Raw genomic sequence first — 19,350 nt, forward strand, 5'->3', positions numbered from 1 at the left:
GTAGCTAGACAGAAACCGCACTAGTCTGTCAGCAGAACTAAAGTAAGTTTTACGTGTCAACTGACTGAAGCTGTGTATTTTTTTTAATCCCATATATATGGATAATGAAGGTTTTTAAGCTACCCTCAGTGCAGAAGGCCATCCATGTCTGATGGGTCCAGGCTTAGACCTATAGGTTTCAGTTTAGTGTTTTGGTGTCATTATTGGCATTGTGACATTATTTGCATGTGTCATATGTTACACTGAGAAGAGAAGTCCTCCCTGCATTCATTATGTTCAAGTATTTGTTGATACAAGCAGTGGGGTTTTTTGATCCAGTCTAATGTTGCCACCCTTTCACTTTTAATTTCACAAAATAGATCACTATAAAATCAATAATGCTTATGCAGAGATGAAAACTTGAACTTAATTCTGAATTACTTGCCACCTCTGGATTTCAGGAAGGCACTTAAATCAAGCTGAATTTATTATATTTATTGTATTTTGTAGGTCTAATTAGTTATTTAACAGATTTTGATAGAAGTATATGAAAACTCAGATTTTAGAAAGACATAAACCATATTTCAACTACTTGCTTTAGAGCTAGGACAGTGAGGAAATAGGCTGGAATTTATGCAGAGGGATACACTCCAAAAAGTCTGAACGTGTATGTTAGGTTGTAATGTGAAATGGTAGGATGGAGTGTGTTCTAGTGCACAGCAGACCCTGTCGTCTTTCTAAAAAGTGGCAATATATCCATCTTTTACATGGATCATGACTGAAAATAAGAAAACTTCTGGGAGGAAATACAAAAGCATTAGGGAAATGAAAATGAATTTTCACAATATTGGTAGAGTAAAAATGTACTTCCCCACACTTGACTGGGGAAAGAACTGTGAATAACGCATTTACAGTGTTGTAGCCTGAAGTGGGATTACAAACCTCAGCTTTTCTAGCACAGACTGTAGAGGCTATAGCATGCAAAGTACTTAAATTATTCATAAAGTCCTCACTAAACTCCCATTTTGAAGATGTAAAAATTTACTTGCGCAAGGATAGCTAGCTAAAATGGAAGGCCACAAAAATAAGATTTTTGTTTTGTGTAGAAATTTGAAGTTTCTTGTAGAATTAAGACAGAATAATTTTTCACTAAGGACATTATAATTTTGAATTTTAGTTGAGGAATGACTACAACTGAAGAACAAGCTACTCCATATTTTCTATGAGGTTAGGGTTGAAAACAAGGAGCTACTTTGGGGTAGTTAATGCAATATAAACCCTATATGTTGGTTTAATTCTCAGCAATCAGTTAATACAATTCTATGCAATGGCTAAATAACAGATATTTAGGCTTTGGATACCTAGTGGTAATTCTCTACAGTACTTTGTTCAGCACATGAATACAACTTCACCTTCAGAAGCACTGCATTCATTCAAATGAAAAAAAAAATACATCAGCAATTTGGGCTTTTTGGCAGTTCTATCTTTTGAGATAATTTTCAATACAGTGAATCTTGAAATATATAATATTTGGTTAGATAGGCTTGGCAGGAAATTTTGGAATGTATCTCATCCATCTGTTATTATTATTTGATGTTTCTCTGAATTTATAATATTGATCTATGTATACAAATTATCTGAACATTCATGTGCATGTGTGATTCTGGTGATTTACTGAAATTAGATAAAAAGAGCAGCAACAGATAGGTTGTAAAAATAAGTTAAATGTATGTACAAACAGTTACTCTGTGTTGATACCAAGGCTCATTGCACGGCTTTCATTGTCTGCATCTGTGTGAAGCAGGGACATTCTACTGTCTCTGTGTATAGAATTTAATGAAAAGTGTAGACTCAGTAATAGTCAATAGATTAAATATGAAGTATCTTGAGACTAAGCAATGTACGTTAATCATGACTATGACACCTTGATTAAAATGGGGATTAAGTATGCACATGAGAAAATATAGTAGTAAGGTAACTGAAATAAAGTAAATCAGTAGACACTTGATAGAGCTCTAGTTTTAACAGACATAGAAGTTCGATACTTTCACTAGATGGGAAGTCTAGAGAAAACAAGTTTTTTCTGTGGGGCTCAATTTTAAAACCATATATAATTTATTCTTGCAGTTACCTTATAAATAACAAACTTGACAAATACAGTTGTAAAATGAGCTTATTGTAAATTGGAGAATAATTAGGATTTTCTCTATTCCATGCTTTGATCATTTGGCATACAAAGTGATCAGAAGAAGGAAGTCTTACTTTTTAAACCTACAGCATGAATTGCTGCAAGTAGTGAGAAAACTGGAACATGCGTGAATTCTGTGTTTCAGTTTCTCCTTAGAGAATATCAGAGATCTACTCAGAGAATGGTCATCAGGTCCTGTCAGGCTAGCTATTATTCAATTTATATATGGCTCTATGCATATATGAAATTAAACTTTTAAGTCCCAGTCCTATTTGAATACGGTGTTGATAATTTTTTTCTTCAGTGTTTTTTCACCAGTGTCACTGGAAGCACAAAACTTTAGAAATGCAGGTCAGTGGCCAGATTGACAATCTATGAATGTGGTTTGTTTTCTGAGTTGTACATTGTTTTTTGATAGAAAACCCTGAACTTGCTTACTCTTCACTTCCTTGCTGCTTTATGTGGAATTGGCCAAAAATTTAACTGTAGCTGGGTAATCTGAAGATACCTTGATTAGAGGATGAAGTTTCTGAGGTGGTGAATGGTTTTTAGAGAGAACAATGTTGCCCCTTTCCAAAATCTGAACTATATTATGATATCCAAATGTGTACTTCATTTTGTGGTTTTTATCACTGGACACGTTTTCTATAAAATTATGCAGAACTAGTTATGTGTTTGGACTGAAATCCACTACTTATCCTGTTTTACTGGTAGTTTTGGCAAATGATACAGTAATGCATACTGCAAGGTATTCTAGATAGTACAAGGAGAGAGTAAGCTATGCTGCCTGAAGTCTAGAGAGGAATTACCTTAACATAGAACACCTTTCATTGATTTTCTTTTTGTAAAATCAAATTACCTACTGCATTACTCAAATGAAACAAATTCCACAAAGCTCCTGTGAAAAGCCTTCTAGTTTCAAACTACGAAGGAAGACAGCCATGGCAGACGTTACTTTTGTAACTAGGTGGTTAGCTTAAGTACTGCTCTACCACCTTAGGTGATTTTAAAAGCTAATGAAAGCTCTGTATCTTACATCTTGATCTAGACGTCCCATAACAGAGTATAAAAATAAAACTGTAGAATACTAATGTGAAACGAGTACATTTTTTGACCAGGCCTTTTTATAGTTTTCATCAAAACATTACTTTGTCTGAAACATCAGGTAATAAGACATTTGTAAAACTCTAATATTAAGTGTCTACTGAAGGGTGATGATACGATATATTTGTAATCGTAGGCATCTATATAATACCGGTTTCTAATATTTTTTACCATAAACTCATATGCAGCTCTGTAGCAGGCAATCTATTGTGTGACTCATATTTCCTTAAGCACCCAAGACCATATGTTTCCCTAGAGAATGGAGGGGTATTCTAAATGTAGAATTCTATCTGGTGGGAATGAGAACACAGAACTGTAATTCGTACTTCAGGTTAATTCAAAGTAATGCTTTTATTGTAGTACCATTTAGAAGTCTTAATAATTAGGTATTGAGATACTTTAGAATGGATAGCTAAAGTGAAGCTGAAGTGATGTTACACTGTATAAATGAAATATAATTTCAGTTGCAGATAATTATTTGTCTTAATTTGAAGATTGCTGTCTTGGAAACTTTTGTCTATGATTTAATCTTTTTGAGCAATTGTCATATGTGAATTATTAGTTCATTAACTCTCTTCCAAGGGATATTCAGTATATCTTCACAGCGTCACAGAATGGTGAGGGTTGGAAGGGACCTTGGGACATCATCTAGTCCAACCCCCCTGCTAAAGCAGGTTCTCCTAGAGCATGTTGCACAGGACATTGTCCAGCTGGGCTTTGAATATCTCCAGAGAAGGAGACTCCACAAGCCCCCTGGGCAGCCTGTTCCAGTGCTCTGTCACCCTCAAAGTAAAGAAGTTCTTCCTCATATTCAACTGAAACCTCTTATGCTTCAGTTTGTGCCCATTGCTCCTTGTCCTGTTGCTGGGCACCACTGCGAAGAGTCTGGCTCTGTCCTCGTGACATCCACCCTTAAGATATCTATATGTGTTGATGAGGTCCCCTCTCAGTCTTCTCTTCTTCAGGCTAAACAAGCCCAACTCTCTCAGCCTTTCCTCACAGGGGAGATGCTCCAGTCCCCTCATCATATTTGTTGCCCTCCTCTGGACTCTTTCTAGGAGTTCCTCATCTTTCTTGAACTGGGAAGCCCAGAACTGGACACAGTACTCCAGGTGGGGTCTCACCAGGGCAGAGTAGAGGGGGACGATAACCTCCCTTGACCTGCTGGCCACACTCTTCTTAATACGCCCCAGGATGCGATTGGCCTTCTTGGCAACAAGGGCACCCTGCTGGCTCATGGTCAGCTTGTCATCCACCAGGACTCCCAGGTCCCTCTCGGCAGAGCTGCTTTCCAGCAGGTCAGCCCCCAGCCTGTACTGGTGCATGGGGTTCGACCTCCCCAGGCGCAGCACTTGACACTTGCCCTTGTTGAACTTCATCGGGTTCTTCTCCGCCCAACTCTCCAGCCTGTCCAGGTCCCACTGGATGGACGGGCAGCCCGGGGAACTCCACTAACTATCGGCCTCCAACTTGACTCTGCCCCGCCGATCCCAACCCTCTGAGCCCTGTCGTTCAGCCAGTTCCCAATCCACCTCACTGTCCACTCATCCAACCCACACTTCCTGAGCTTCCCTATGATCTTGATTGGTACTTGAAACTTATTCACAATTTTTATTTTCCTTTCTATATGTATATATTTAATATTATTTTAAAATGAGATTGTAAATATGGATACCAAAGTGTGTTATTTTATTGTTCAAGTTCCTTCAGCTGGTTCACTTAGAACTGTATGGTATTCTGATTTAGTAAATTCAGGCGATGCAAAAATCAGTGTAGCACTGAATGAGACCTAACTGGTAACATCAAAAGGTAATTTCCAGTAGAGAATCTTCAGTGCAGGTACTTCTAGAAGGATGTCACATCACTTTATTATTGACTTAGTGTACAGAAGGTTTGGAAATAAAAAATTAAAGCTTGGGCAGATAGTTTGTAAATGAGATTAAGAAAACAGTGAAGTCATAAAGATAAAATACCAGCAGCATCCTACAGAGTGATCTAGAACCCAGTAAATTTAAAACCAGGTTTTTAAATGGTAAAATCCAAGATCAGACATCTATAACTTGAGACTACAGCTAATATAGAGGGGTATGAAAATCTTTGAGCAAGATAAAAAGGCAGAATTGTTGTGAATAATATTTGTTGTGAGTCTACAAATTTTTCCATACTGGCTATAGAACATTTAATATTTTCTTCACTTACAACTGTAATATTTTACCACTGTAGTAGTGGTGATTCAATTAACTGTAATTGCTGTAACTGCTGTAATTGCTCATCATTAAAGAAACATCAAGAAACATTACCAAGGACAACTTTTTTTATTTTAAAGGATGTGGTTGGATTCTTTTTGGTGGAATTGGGGTAAAGATATTGAACTGGATAAACCAGTGCAATTTAGTAATTTTTGCTACATTTATGCTGAAATTTCTGCAGTTCTGGGACAATACAGTTGTCCTGAGAAAAAATTGGGGGTCATTATTGTTTTCCTGTGTAGGATCAACTTCCCTAAAATTTTGATCTAACCCCTGGTGTTCAACCTGCCATTTGTTTGTCAGGAACCTGACAGAACACATTGGAATGATAATTTGTCAGTGTCGTACATAAGTAGAACCTTCACAGATGTATTGTAAGAAAAACACCACCACATTCCCCCCGACTGTGTTTATTGCCATTTAAAACACTTTTATCTTATGAGATCATGTTGCGCACTACAACATTTCATTTTTCATTAACCGTAATTATTCTTCCAGCTTACTTAAAAGTGAGTTTGGAACACTTTGCATGGAAATGATAACTTGCAGACGCTGCCAAATTTTAAATATCTTGTCTCATTATTAAAAAGTATATGAGCTTCAGCTGCCCACTTAAGTCATGAGAAGAGGGACAGAAGAATATTCTATTATTTTAGTTTTGTTTGTTCCACTTTGTGTTGTTTATTGCCTTTATGACATTTTAGTGATCATTTTGCCACAGCAGTGGTTTATAATCTGTGGACATGGTTATATATGGGCAATGGGAATGCCTGCCCTCAGTATTAATGTTTTAGTAGTTTAAAGATTGCTGATCCATATTCATATGAGCAAAGTATCTCATCCCAGCTGACTTTGTAATAGAAATATGGGTTTTGGTAGTTGTGTATGTCTGTATATGAAGAAAATATGAACACGATATGCTGATATACAAAGTTTTCTTGCCAGTCGTTGACGTAGAAAATCATGGTATTTGGACAACTGCCCCTGCCTGATCAGAATATGCCTTCTTGCCTAGCATCATGTTTTCTTAGGTTGAAAAAATGCATGTAGTTCAGAGACAGAATCAAAAGGTAAGCATATGTAATACAGAAAAGTTGTGGTTGACTCAGGTACTGGAGGTATTATATATCATCACTGTGTCTGCTCCAAGAGAGACAGTGTGTCTACTTTAACCATTTTAGATTGGATTAGGACTGTGCTTTTAAAAAACTTTTGATTAACCCCTTATATTGGTTTGCACTGAGTAGGTGTCTTGGAACACATTACCTTAAATCCTCTCATATTCTAAACCAGAAGATGTCAGAGCAAACTCTCTGGCACTCCAACCACTAATGAACATTTTGTCTGTGGGATAAGAACAGAGGCAGGCTGAACTAAACCTCCTGAAACAAATAGTGTGGATGTTGGGTCTCCCGTACTAGATATTTTACTTTCCAGGTATGCTCCTGTTGGGCCTTACTACTTGGTAATGTAGACACAACCTTAGATAATCTTCATTTTTCTTTTTTTCAAGCATAAAGGCTGTTTATTATAATTATGGTTTTGGCTTGGGGTTTTTAAACAGATCTGAATGTAATTATTTACTTTAAGGCACTTCTTTGAAGAGATCACCTTTTCAAAAGTTTTCAGTATTTAGAAATTCTCTAAAATATCTAAATATTCTCTAAAATATCCTAAACTCTAAAATATGATCTTTGCATTCATGTATACTCTCATTTTAAATTTCGTGAGCAGACAGCTGGTGAAGATTATGGCCACAGTAATGTGTGGCACATGACAGATTTTTCAAGAGAAATCTTGTCTGCTTTAGGCACCCAACTGAATTACCTGCTTTTACATCTATTCAGCATTGAAGGACTCCTTTGAGAACAATAGGAACACTGGGCATAGAATTATTTTGACTATGTATGTGGGCTGAATACCTGCTATGCTGAATACCTGTTATGCTGAATACTCTGAAAATTTTTCTTGTAGTTATTATTTGTCATAAAAAAAAAAATTGTGTAATCATGTGTGTAAACACTAGTTTCCCCAAGGAAACTGTTAATTTAATGTCATATAGAAAACTAGGAAAATGAATGAAAGAATAGCAGGAATTTTTAAAACTCTGGTGTTCAAAAAAAAAAAAAGACAGTTGTTTCATAATTTAAAAAGTTAAATACCCCTATTACCTATCTAAAATTGGTCAAATATTGTTCAATAACATAAATATAATGTCCAATCAAATAAAGAAGCAGGTCCAAGCTCAGTATCAAACTGTAGTGAATTGAGCACAGGACAGCACCCGTATCTTCTCCTACCAATGAAGTATTTTTACCATATTCTGCCTTTAGTTTCTGTGTTTGAAGATGTTTTAAGTTCAAGGTATTTGCAGTAGTTTTCTCATTTTTACAGGCTACTCAAAGAAGAAACATCAGCCTATGAAGTGCTTTGTGTGATTCTCTTTGAGGTCAGCAAAGAGTGTTAAGTTTAGCAATTTTCCTGAAAAAGCAATAGTAGAGAACAGAGAACATATTTTTAAATTGGATCAGGAAGTATAACAGCTATGACAGTAGAATACTATTACTTTAGAAAGTAGATAATTGGCCCCCAATGTAACTCTTTAGAAGGAATATTTAACCAATAAACTATTGCATTTCATAGAACATCTGATCCATCCCTGAATTTACAACTAGAGAAAACACTCAGTAAAGCTAAAAGAAAATGCAGTCCATCACCTGCCTAGAATATTGGCAGCTTAAATAATTTTATATTCTGCTATATGTAGGTCTGATCAAATTTAAGTATTTCTTCAAAAAGCACCTAAGGTTTTAAGATTTAACTTCTTAATCAACATTTCGTAATGCAACTGCTGTACTGTACGGTTTTTACACGGGGGGAATATTTCTGTTAGGGTAAGTATCTCAGTTCAAGATAACCATTCAAACTGATCTAAACCTGACTTCCTAAAATCAGGTCTGTGATCTCATGTCTGAACTGTCTTCAACATCTGCTACAGATATTCAAGTTAGTTTAGAGTATATGCAAATTTAGCAATTTTAACTTTGGCCAATGGTACAAATAGTCCTGACTGCACACCTTATTAACACCATGGACTACCCTTTTCTAACCTTGAAAAATAACTTCAATAAACAGTAGAACTAAGAGAGCCTGCTTAGCTACAGATTGGTGTCTTGCAGTTGACTTTGGTGTCTGAATCAGTATGTTCTCAAAGTGAATCTTTTAAATGAAGTTGGGACATTTATAAATATTCTATTCTGTATGTATTCTTTGGATGTAAAGTTCATACTAAGCCTGCTTAGTGGAGCTGCAAACATCGTTCTTCTCTCTTACATAGGTGTCCTGCAGAATTTGTAATCAATAAATAGCATTGCTTTGACTTTCCTTATCTTTACAGTCTCTTCCTTTTAATTGGTCATTATGAAAATAACACAGTGTTATGAAGCTAAATTTTCTTAGGAAAACAGACTTAACATAATAAAGAATTTTTTGTAAAGTAATATTTAACTTGACACCCTTTTTTTCTAGATAGAGGTCTATTTCTGACAGTGTTGAAAAAGTTTGCTTCAAAGGATTTGTTTAAACTTTTATTAATGAAGCCATTCTTCATCTCAAAATGCGAAGTTTAATTTATAGAAAATATTCCAAGAATAAAACCTAGAAATACAAGTTTTCATAATTGTTAAAAGTATGTATAGAGCTATTTAAAAATACCTTGTTGTAGAAGTCTAAGACTATATTCATGTTAGGAAACTTTTTTTCTTTTTTAATTAAGTTTGCAGAGAGGGAACTCTGTTTAACTACAGCCAAGGACCCTCTTGCACTTTTCTTGTCATTTTAGAGCAGCTTTAATAAATCTACCTTCCAGCTGCCTCCTTTACTCCAGAAGCTATAGAATAAACTAATTTATGTATATAATCCACCTATAAACTAATTGGGATTCTGTAGAGGTTTTGGTGGGAATAATTTCAGCTGACTTGGCTTTCTCACCTGATTTGCCATACAAGTGATAGGGCTGATTCAAATGAAAAGGTAAAAATACATAGTTTGAGGAGCAAGGAGACCGAATTTCAGCATATGATCAGCTTAATCTGCAGTGGAGTAACATTCTGAACATCTGAGTTTTGTGTAATTTTTTCTGTTTTACCAGTACCTGGTTCTAGGAAAGAATTTTCTGGAACTAATTACACCACAGAAGAATACAGGTTCCTGCAATGCAGAGATTTTGAAATATTCTGTTCTGAGTATCTGTAACAGATAATATTCTGCTTAACAATTGACTTATATAGTTTATTAAAAAAGTTCAGTTCCCTGGTTGTTTTTATTTAAATTATTATTTTAATGCAATCATTCTGGCATTTGGCTGTGAATATCTCTTCCTACTTCTTTTTTCAATTTGTTTTAGCCCTAGTGACAAGGCCACAGCAAACAAATGTATTTTACGCTTCCAAAGCAATTAGGTTGCTTGGGGTTTTAATGTGGTTTTTTTTTTCATTTCTATAAAAATGTTTATTACATTCTGTAAGAAATGTCTAATAGATGCCAACATAAAAAATTCATTGCTTTCATAAGACCTCCTTGTTTCATATTCTGAGAGCTTGAGGTGGTGTGAATAAATATCTTCCAAGCTGCTTTGCAGCTCTCTAACCACCTTCTACATGTGTGTATATATATTTACCTATGGAGCTGTGTTTGTAAAATTAATTTTGTACTTTGTATCATTTTAACTGTGTGGATAACTGATTAATTAATATCTAGTGATGTGCCTACATCACAAATAGCTGTGTAATATATTTCAGTTTTGAAAATTAACTGCTGGGGCTGGCTTGGAAATGTGGCATTCTAACTGCTGTGTGAGGACTGAAGAGAAAATAATGTGTAAACTTTGTAGCTTGAACAGTTATAACTTTGAGCAGTGTCCCAGGAGGAGGTTGTTGGGTATTAAAAAAGAACAAATATTTGATAATATTTTTTGAATGCATTGTGAAGCAAAATAGTTTTTTATATGCACAAAATCTGTCTTTTACATTTTAACTGTGATGTTTCACAAGTGATAGTACTCATTTGCATGTTATCCATATTGATTTCCTAATATAAAAAGTTGCTTAATATTATATTGAAGGCCTTTTGTGTTGTATTTTTAATACACCTTACCTCTTTTTGTGGTAACCTGTTTTTGATGCTTCACTGGAGCTTTTGAGGCACTTTTCTGAAATAACTTGAACACTGTTAAATATTCTTTGTAAGAATCTTCCCTCCCCCTCCCCCCCAAGAAAAGCTTCAAAGAGATTCCATTGTTATAAAATACATGCCATAGTAATCCTTTTTTGAAAATTTTGATGACAGAGAAACATGACTAACTTAGCAAAAATAGGCAAATGTTATTATTCGGGTGGCTACAAGCAATTCAAAAGAAGATACACTTTTTAATTTTTTTTTTTAAATAATGAGGTTAAAGTTTGGAAATCTTAAACTCCAAACAAAGAAACTATTGTTTTCCCTTTTTAGTATTTAAATCATACCTTGTCCAATACATATTTTTATGGTAGTAGTTTGCAGGCATCTGTAGGCTTATTTTCTTGTGTTTATTAGTATGGGATTAGCCCACATATATGATTAATGAAACAAGGCAGCTGACAGAAAGTTACAAGCTACTAATTATGATAGAGAAATAAAAAGACTGCTATCTCATTATGTGTAGTTAAAGGGGAGAAAAAGAAAAATGAGAAATTACAATGTTTTGTTTGTGGAATGGTAACTAAATTTTCAGTGGGAAGAACTGGAAAGAAAGATTTCTGTGAATCTTTGGTGGGATCAGGTGGTCAGCTGATTTGATCATTACAGTGCCACTGAGCTCTTTCAAAGAATATGGGGTTGTAGTTTTATTTACTTTTAATGTTCATGAATAAACTCATTAAGAGCAGGACACAAAGCTGAATGAATCAATTAAAAAACCTCCTATGATTTTGCTAAGCTTTGGTGTGGCTTGTAATACAGTTGTCAAGGCAGTATTTAATATTTTTTAAATTGCATTTGATTACTTAACAAACTAATTAATATTGTAATTCCTTGTCATTCTTATCATCAGAAAAAAATAGTTCTGACAAAGAATTTGAGTCTCTTGCAAAATACATTCCACAATAACATCCCAAAGCTGCAGTTGGTGCTGTGCCCTTTTGTTGTTGTCGATTTAAAGTTAGCTTTAGAAAGTAGAAATAAAAATCGTCCATCAAAACAACTTTTAAAAAGTATTTCCCCCCATGCTAGCATATTCCATTTTCTTCTGAATCATGCATTACTCTTTGCACTGCCATCCAGCACAAAATACCTGTCCTGATGAAGCCCCTGTATCCTCAGAGCACAGGTTCCCACACGTAGCTTTATCAGGCCGCACCGATAACCCCTATACAATTCTATTTCTATGCTCTTCACTATGCGGGAAACTCACACTTAACCTCTTATCCAGGGTAGACAGAGGTAGCTGTGTGCTGTAATAGACTTTCCTACTTTTTATTGTTCTGACTGTCCTTCTGCACCTGTTTTTATAAAATACAAACAATTTAGGTAACACTAGGATCGGTTTTCACTCTAAATCCGAACTCTCATTTGTCAAGTTGGGAATTAAAATAACTGTTTATTTTCAATGCATAGCAACTTTCTTCCATAATAGACTTGCAATTGTTTTTTTTCGCTTTTTCTAGTTGATCAGTAATATGAAAGACATCCTAGTCAACTTTGTCAACGCATAAACCTGATCTTTTTTAAGGAAGTGGGCCCCCTCTACTGTTAAACAGGAGTAAATGCTGCTGCATGTTTTTTTCTTCAGCTAGAGCAAATACGAAGAGGGTGTCATAGGAGGGTTGAGGGAAATGCAGCAGCCAATATCTCTGAATTTTTTTCTTTCTTCATTAATAGAGCGTGGGATTATATGTGAAGATGAGGCGTGCTATTTTCATTTTATACATATGGTCTCAATCTGCAGTTTCAGGAAAAATGAAAGACAGCTTACAGGACCCTGTGACATAACTAAAGAAATGCTCTCAAACTTGTTTTCATGTTCAGCACTGTTTGTCAGTTCTATAGCTTGTATGCTTTGGCTGCAGAACTTCAGACCACTGTTGTTCTTCATCTGTACTTCCATCCGTGGGACATCACTCAGGCTTCAGGATCTTATTTATTGGTGTGGAAATATGTATTTGAATAACAGGTTTTTTTATAATAAAAATGAATTTTTAAAAAGAAATTTAATTGTAGCACAGAGTGTCAGAAAGCCATGTTTTTACACTGATGTCTGGGAAAAAAAAAAAAAAAAAGTGTCTAATTTTATTTCCTGGTGCTGGTAAAAAAAATAGATGTATCAGGTATGGGCTACTTAGCTAATTACTGAGAAAGAATATACAGAAATTACAGCACACAAATTTTCACATCCAGTGAAGAGAACCTTGTCAGATGTATTTATAAGTCATTTGAATGATCCAGATTTTATTTTAAAAAATAAAAAGCTATTTCTGAAAGGCAGTCTTTGTGGTATGCAAAGGGAAGGATTTATCTTACTGATCTGTTGTCTCTTTTAAGTATGAAAACCTTGGAACCTCTTGATAAAGGGTAGGCAAGAATTTTTATTGTATCATGTGCCCAGTTAATAGAAGCAGGAAATGGGATTTTCTTAATTTCATCCTGAGCCAAAACTAGCTGAATATGCTGTCCCTTTATGACAGGATAATGGGATTTGAGCTACCGTACACATATTACAGTTGAAGATAGGAAGTACATAAGAATCTAAGACAATATTGTAGGAAGTTCAATCAAAATACTTCTAAATTATATTTCTGTATTTTTAATGCAGTCCTTTAGAAATATTTTCAAAAGTCAGAATTCTGTCCTGTTGTGCAGTGTTCTCTAGGATGTCACTTATACGAAGGGAAAATGGATTTTTAAAAAGCTTTAGCTTCAAGTGGTGTTTTGAAAACAATATAGCATTGTCATTAGAAATCTCTAAAAACCTCTCTTTCCTCAAGAATGATTGCGTTATTGTTATTTTTTATCCCAACAAGCATGTTTTGTGCAAGCAGAGATGATAGTGTTTTCTCACTTGAAATAACTTCTTTTCATATATATTCAGGTCCAGATCAACTTCTAAATCTACTCTCAGTCCATTCAGAATTGAAGATGACTGAAAAACACCACCTTTGTAAAAAAATGGGATTTGCAATAACCAGTGTTGGGGAATTATCACTATAAATTTTTATCAATCAATTATGGTTTTCAAAAAATCTGTATATACCTATCTTCCTTTTGCTCTCTCTCTCCCCCTGGTACTTCAGCATATATGGTCTTTCAGGCATGCAATTACTGTGGTCCAATTTTTTGTCAAAACGGCACTCAAAATTCTCCACTTCTAGCATGTTTCTAAATTCCTTATTCTCACTTTCTGATCCCGCAATCAAAATTTATGCTTATTCTGATGTCTTCAGCTTATCTATTGTGATCTGTTTTCTTTTGGTCTGCCCATTTTTTTCCTCTGCTGTAATATTCAGAACACTGTTGTTAAACAAGTCAGTTCCTATTGTTTGACTGAGGTTTTTCCTTTTGTTCCTAAACATATTGTTGAACACAATTGCTTGCTCTCTTTCTTCCACTTCACATGATGTTAAAGCTCATATTGCTTATCTTCAAATCTATGCAGAGTTTCAATTTCAGAAATTCCCCCTAGCTTTCCCCTCTTGCATGTTATCATGTCTTTTAATTGTTAATTGGCTCAGCACTGTTTTCTCTCTCTCTCTCCCTCAGAACAGTTTTTTGGGGAGAGGCCAGTGGTTCATCAAACACAGTATTTTGTTTCTGACTGTGTTTTTCTCCATAAGCGAGTCTTTAAGAAAACCTGTACGAACAGCACAAGCATCTATGATAAGCCGACTTAAGACTTTTTCATCTCCCAGCCATTTTCAGCTGTAGGCCTTTCCGAGTGGGACGTGGGTCTTCTTGAGTTAACAACATGAAATGGATTTATCTTCCATGAACTTGCCTAGAGTGCCCTTCAGCTCATTGAAACTTTTGTTACCTACAGCAACTCTTCACAGGGAGTTTCACAGTCCATCTATTTATTACATGAAGATCTGTGAACTTCATCCCTAGTAGCTTCATATTATGCCCAGTTCTCAAATCAGGAAACAGTACAAGTATTTAGCCTATCCCCTTTCCCTATACATAATCTTGTAGATGGGTTTGCCTCTCTCTCCTGCATTTATTTGCTTACATTCTGTTTTCCTTATAAATTTGCAGTGTAGCATCATGGGCAACCTAATTATGAAAATCTGAATTAATTTTAAAAAGCATTCCTCATTCCATGAAAGTGAGTGATACGACAGCATACAGACTCAGAAAGTTGCAGAGGTTGGAAGTGACTTTCCAAGATCTCTAGTCCAGCCTCCTGCTAGAGCAGGTTGCTTAGGGAATGTGCAATTGGGTTTTGAATGTCTCCAAGGATGGAGTTTCTACAGCCTTTCTGGGCAACCTGTTCCAATGCTTGACCATTGTCCTACAAATTTTTTTTTTTGTGAACATCCAGTCAGAATTTAACATGTTCCAATTTGTATCTGCTGCCACTTCTTCTACCCCCATGCAACTCTGTTGAGAGTTGTACTCCATCTTCTCTACACCTCCCTATGAGGTAGCTACAGACAGCAGTAATATCTCTGTTTTGCATGCTCTTCTTAAGGATGAACAAATCCACTTTTCTTAGCCTCATCTTTGTGGCCATTCTCTGGACTCACTCTAGTATGTGTCTTTATTGCACTGGGAAGCCCCAAACTGAATAATGGTATTCTCCATGTGGTCTTAAGACAGCAAAGATCATTTCACTCGGTCTGCTGAGAACATTTTTGTTAATACAGCCCAGCATGTGGTTGGCCTTCATTGCTGCAAGGGCACACTGCTGAAATGTATTCACTTGTTGTCCACCAGGAACCCTTGGTCTTTTTCTAGGAAGCTGTTTTCTGGCTAGACAAAAAAATGCTGTACCATTGCATGGGATTATTCCATCCCAGCTACAACACTTTGCACTTACCTCCATTGAACTCCTTGACATTCCTGTCCACCTGTTTTTCCAGCCTGTTTATGTCCTCAGTAGCAGTCTTGCCCTCCAGTGCAGCGACTGCCCCCAGTCTGCTGTTGTGGCAGCTGTGGTTCTGTACTGCAGATGCAGAAAACTCAGATTTAGCAGCAGCCTGGAGGTACAAGGGAAAAACAGAAAATCAGATTTGTGAATGCTCAAGGCTAAATGTGTCTGAACAAAGAAAGAAACTTTTTATTATTGGGAAGAAACTACTATGTCACTAATAAAGAATGTTCAAACTGTATTTGAAAGGTGACAAATTGCAAGAGAGTACCTGCTTGCTAAGTTCAGTGCAAAGCAAGATGCGAAAAAGCCAAAAAGATGATGCTAAGGAGTGTTAAGATGTTTTCAGGGACCAGTTTTCCTCCCACTCTGGGATCCCATGTGCCACACATACCTGATAGGGTTGGCTCTGCAGCTACCGTGTTTGCCATAGAGCGTATGCAGTGCATTCAGAGGAGCTCAGCTAGAAGCACATTGCTCAGTTTCAGCCTAGTGCCTGGCACTTTACCTCTCCTACAGCTGATAACGTCATTCCTCCCACCCTCCAGTCACTTTGACACCTTGTGTACAAGAAATTACACCCATGGTGCTTTCAGTTTCATCAACTGGAAAAAATGAAGCTCTATGAACTGATTAGCTTGCTGTGAGGAGAACAATTGAGGGTTGAACACATTCCATGCTTCCCAGTACAGCCAAGTATGACAGGGCATAGTATATTTAACTCAGTTTGAAAGGTACAAATTTTGCCCTTTCAGATGGAAAGTACTGACCAAATATTTTTTACTGACCAGTGACAGCAGATACAGTTCAACTGGAATGAAGCATTACTGGTCATGTTAGACATGTACTTGAATTAACTACATTTGGTTAAGGCTCTGCACTTTCCTTTAATTCAGGATTACCTTCCAACTCTGTGTATAATTTTACTTTCTGCTAGGATTTGATTTTATTCAGTAAACACAGGGTTTTCTTGACTGCCACTCTTCTTCTAGATATATTGAGCTGAACCTGCCACTTAAAAATTCTGCTTTGCTCCCTCCACTCCAAACCCTGGATCACATTTTTAATCAAGTCCAGACTCTTGTTCCAGGCTGTAGGACTTGCAGCTGTGCCTCCCTTCATCTGGACTGCAGGTTATTATTTCTAGCTATGCTCAGAAGGCAAAAATTAACAGGGGAAATGGCAGCTGCAACATGGAAAATTGGAGTAGGGAGGGGGCTGAAATTAACTCAAAATTATGAACAGAAAATTGACGAGAGAGGGAATGGGCTTTGTGATCCTCTGTGTGGTGGACAAGGGAGGAGAGAAAGAGACCGGGACTGACCAGAAAGCACAACCTTCTGGAGCTCTTAGTAACCAAAATCCAAACACTGCTTTAACTGTTTGCTTTCCAGAAAAGTAAATACAAAATCCTTCAGGCTGAACAAAACCTCAAAGATATAAGTTTGTCTATGAAATTTCCTGATGAAATTTTAAACTAAATCTTATCATGCTGTGTTAGGCTTTGTAATTCTGGACTTGGAAACTGTAAATCCATTTTGTTTACATCCATTCAGGCAAAGCATGGAAACAGTAGAGTGGTTTCCTTTATGTCCACTCATTTTTTGCACCAGTCCTCTAACTCTCACTTCCCTATTGCATCAAAAAACAGCTACTTGTCTTCCCCTCCAAAATTCATCATTACTTCTGTCCTGCTCAGTGATGATGACCATTGCAAGAAATGAGCACCTGGCTTTCATCAGTCCATAGATGAGCCTATAATGCCGTCCTCTTAGTTTTCTAAGAAGTATTTTTATTTTCTTCTGTCTCTACCCCTCCTATTTGGCAGAAGCTATCTTTAAAACATCTATAGATATATTTAATTGTTCTTGAAATCCTCCTTAAGACTTTGAACTTGTGTTTAAAATCTTGAGAAGTTACTACTGCATACAAATCACTACCTTATATGTGAAAAATTCTGTTTTCTTATGCTCTTCCTTTCCCTTTGTCTTAGTCCTCTTTCCTCTATGATTTCTGTTAACTTTTAAGCTACTTATTGAAGCTTATTGTTCTGTACTTGTACAAAATCTGCCCCAGTGGGGCTCTAGTTCTTGGCTATAGCTCAGAACTACTGCAATACGGTGGATGTGAGATAATTTTTTAAAAAATCATTCATTAGTAACGAATTGTAAAAGAAGAGCTTTTTGTTACTCTATGTGCTTGGGTTTACTGTAACTCTGTACTTCTCCTTCGAGTCCGCTAGAGGGAGAATTCCTACTTGTATTTCTCCAAATGTTTACAGGCATCCCATCTGGTAAATTTTGAGCATTTCTTGCTGCAAGCTTTGTAGCTGGCATCGACATGACTTACAGCAGATGGTAATTGATACTCATATCTTTAGCACTTACAGATCATTGTCGGTTGTTGGATAGTAAGACAACCACAGACTTGGGTTTTCAAGCACCCTTTGTTACTGTCATTTTTTGTTTATTGCTTGTGTTGCCCCAAGTTCTAAGCAATACATAATTAAAAAAACACAAGAATATCCCAAACCCAATATTCCTTGCCAAAGAGATCTTGCAGTTTAAAGCAATGTATAGCATAGATCGATACAGAGATTTAAAAGTCAGTATGTGACTACAGTAAGTATTGTTTCTAGTAGTCTAGCTTGTCACTTTTCTCAAGTCACTGCCACAAAGTATTTGAAGGTAGATAATGAGATAAAATTTCCAAATGTTTATAGGTGGCTTCTCCTAAGTGAAATACTATCCTGAAGGCAGCTTGAAGGTGTTTAGTAACGACGGGGGGCTGAGGGAAATGGGTATCTTACACGGAAGTTGACATTTCAGCAAGATGAAAGAAAAATTATAGGGTGAATAGTCAGAGAAGACTTCTAGAAGTGAAGGCAGGCAGCCTGTGTCAGCAAAAAGGGAACAGAAACAGATAAAATGGAGTAGATTGTCATACCAGTATGATTGGCTGGGGAAATTATTCTTGTCAGCAGTGTTCTGAATTGCTGACAAGACTGTGTTTGTCAAGGCCAGGAGAAAGGATGGAAGACAATGATTTTCTGGATGAGAGTTCTGGCTGTGTGGATGGATGGGATTGCTACATCATCATATGACTCTGAAAATTGCATGCTAGGCACAAACTCACAACATTTTCTGTCCTGGGTCTATGGTTCCCCAGCTTCTCAGTTTACAGTGTTGAAATTGTATAGCGTACTATCAGCATAACGACATTCACAATCTATAGACAATAACACAAACATCCCACCAGAGTTTTGGTTTCCTCTGAGATAAAATGTTTCCAGAGAATTGGCTGTTCATTTAGCAAAATTGGAAGAACTAACTTCTCAGTACTGTTCTTTGTCTAGCACCATCACTATTTCTTAGACCTCTAGGTTTTCCTTCTAGTTCCTCTGCATACCATTCTTCCTGTGGCCTTTTCTATGTACTCTTTCTCATTTCTGCCTTTATTTTTTCCCTTGAGTGTTGATCTGAAAGCCCGTTTACACTCTTTACTGTGCTGTTAGGTAATTCTTCACCACAGATTTTTTTTTATGTGTTCATCTTTCTGTAAGAGCATTTTATGTGATAATGGAAGGATCTTGGACACATTCGGAGGACACAGAAGTTGTTTTCCTGTTTCTGCTCTTGCCATGTAGGCTACAAGACTGTCTGACCTTTAGGTTGTTAGGAGAATTTGTTTTGAGTATGAGATATGCATTCCTG

Source organism: Egretta garzetta, unplaced genomic scaffold (assembly GCF_000687185.1).
Source record: "Egretta garzetta isolate BGI_Z169 unplaced genomic scaffold, ASM68718v1 scaffold136, whole genome shotgun sequence".
NCBI classification, from domain to species: Eukaryota; Metazoa; Chordata; class Aves; order Pelecaniformes; family Ardeidae; genus Egretta; species Egretta garzetta.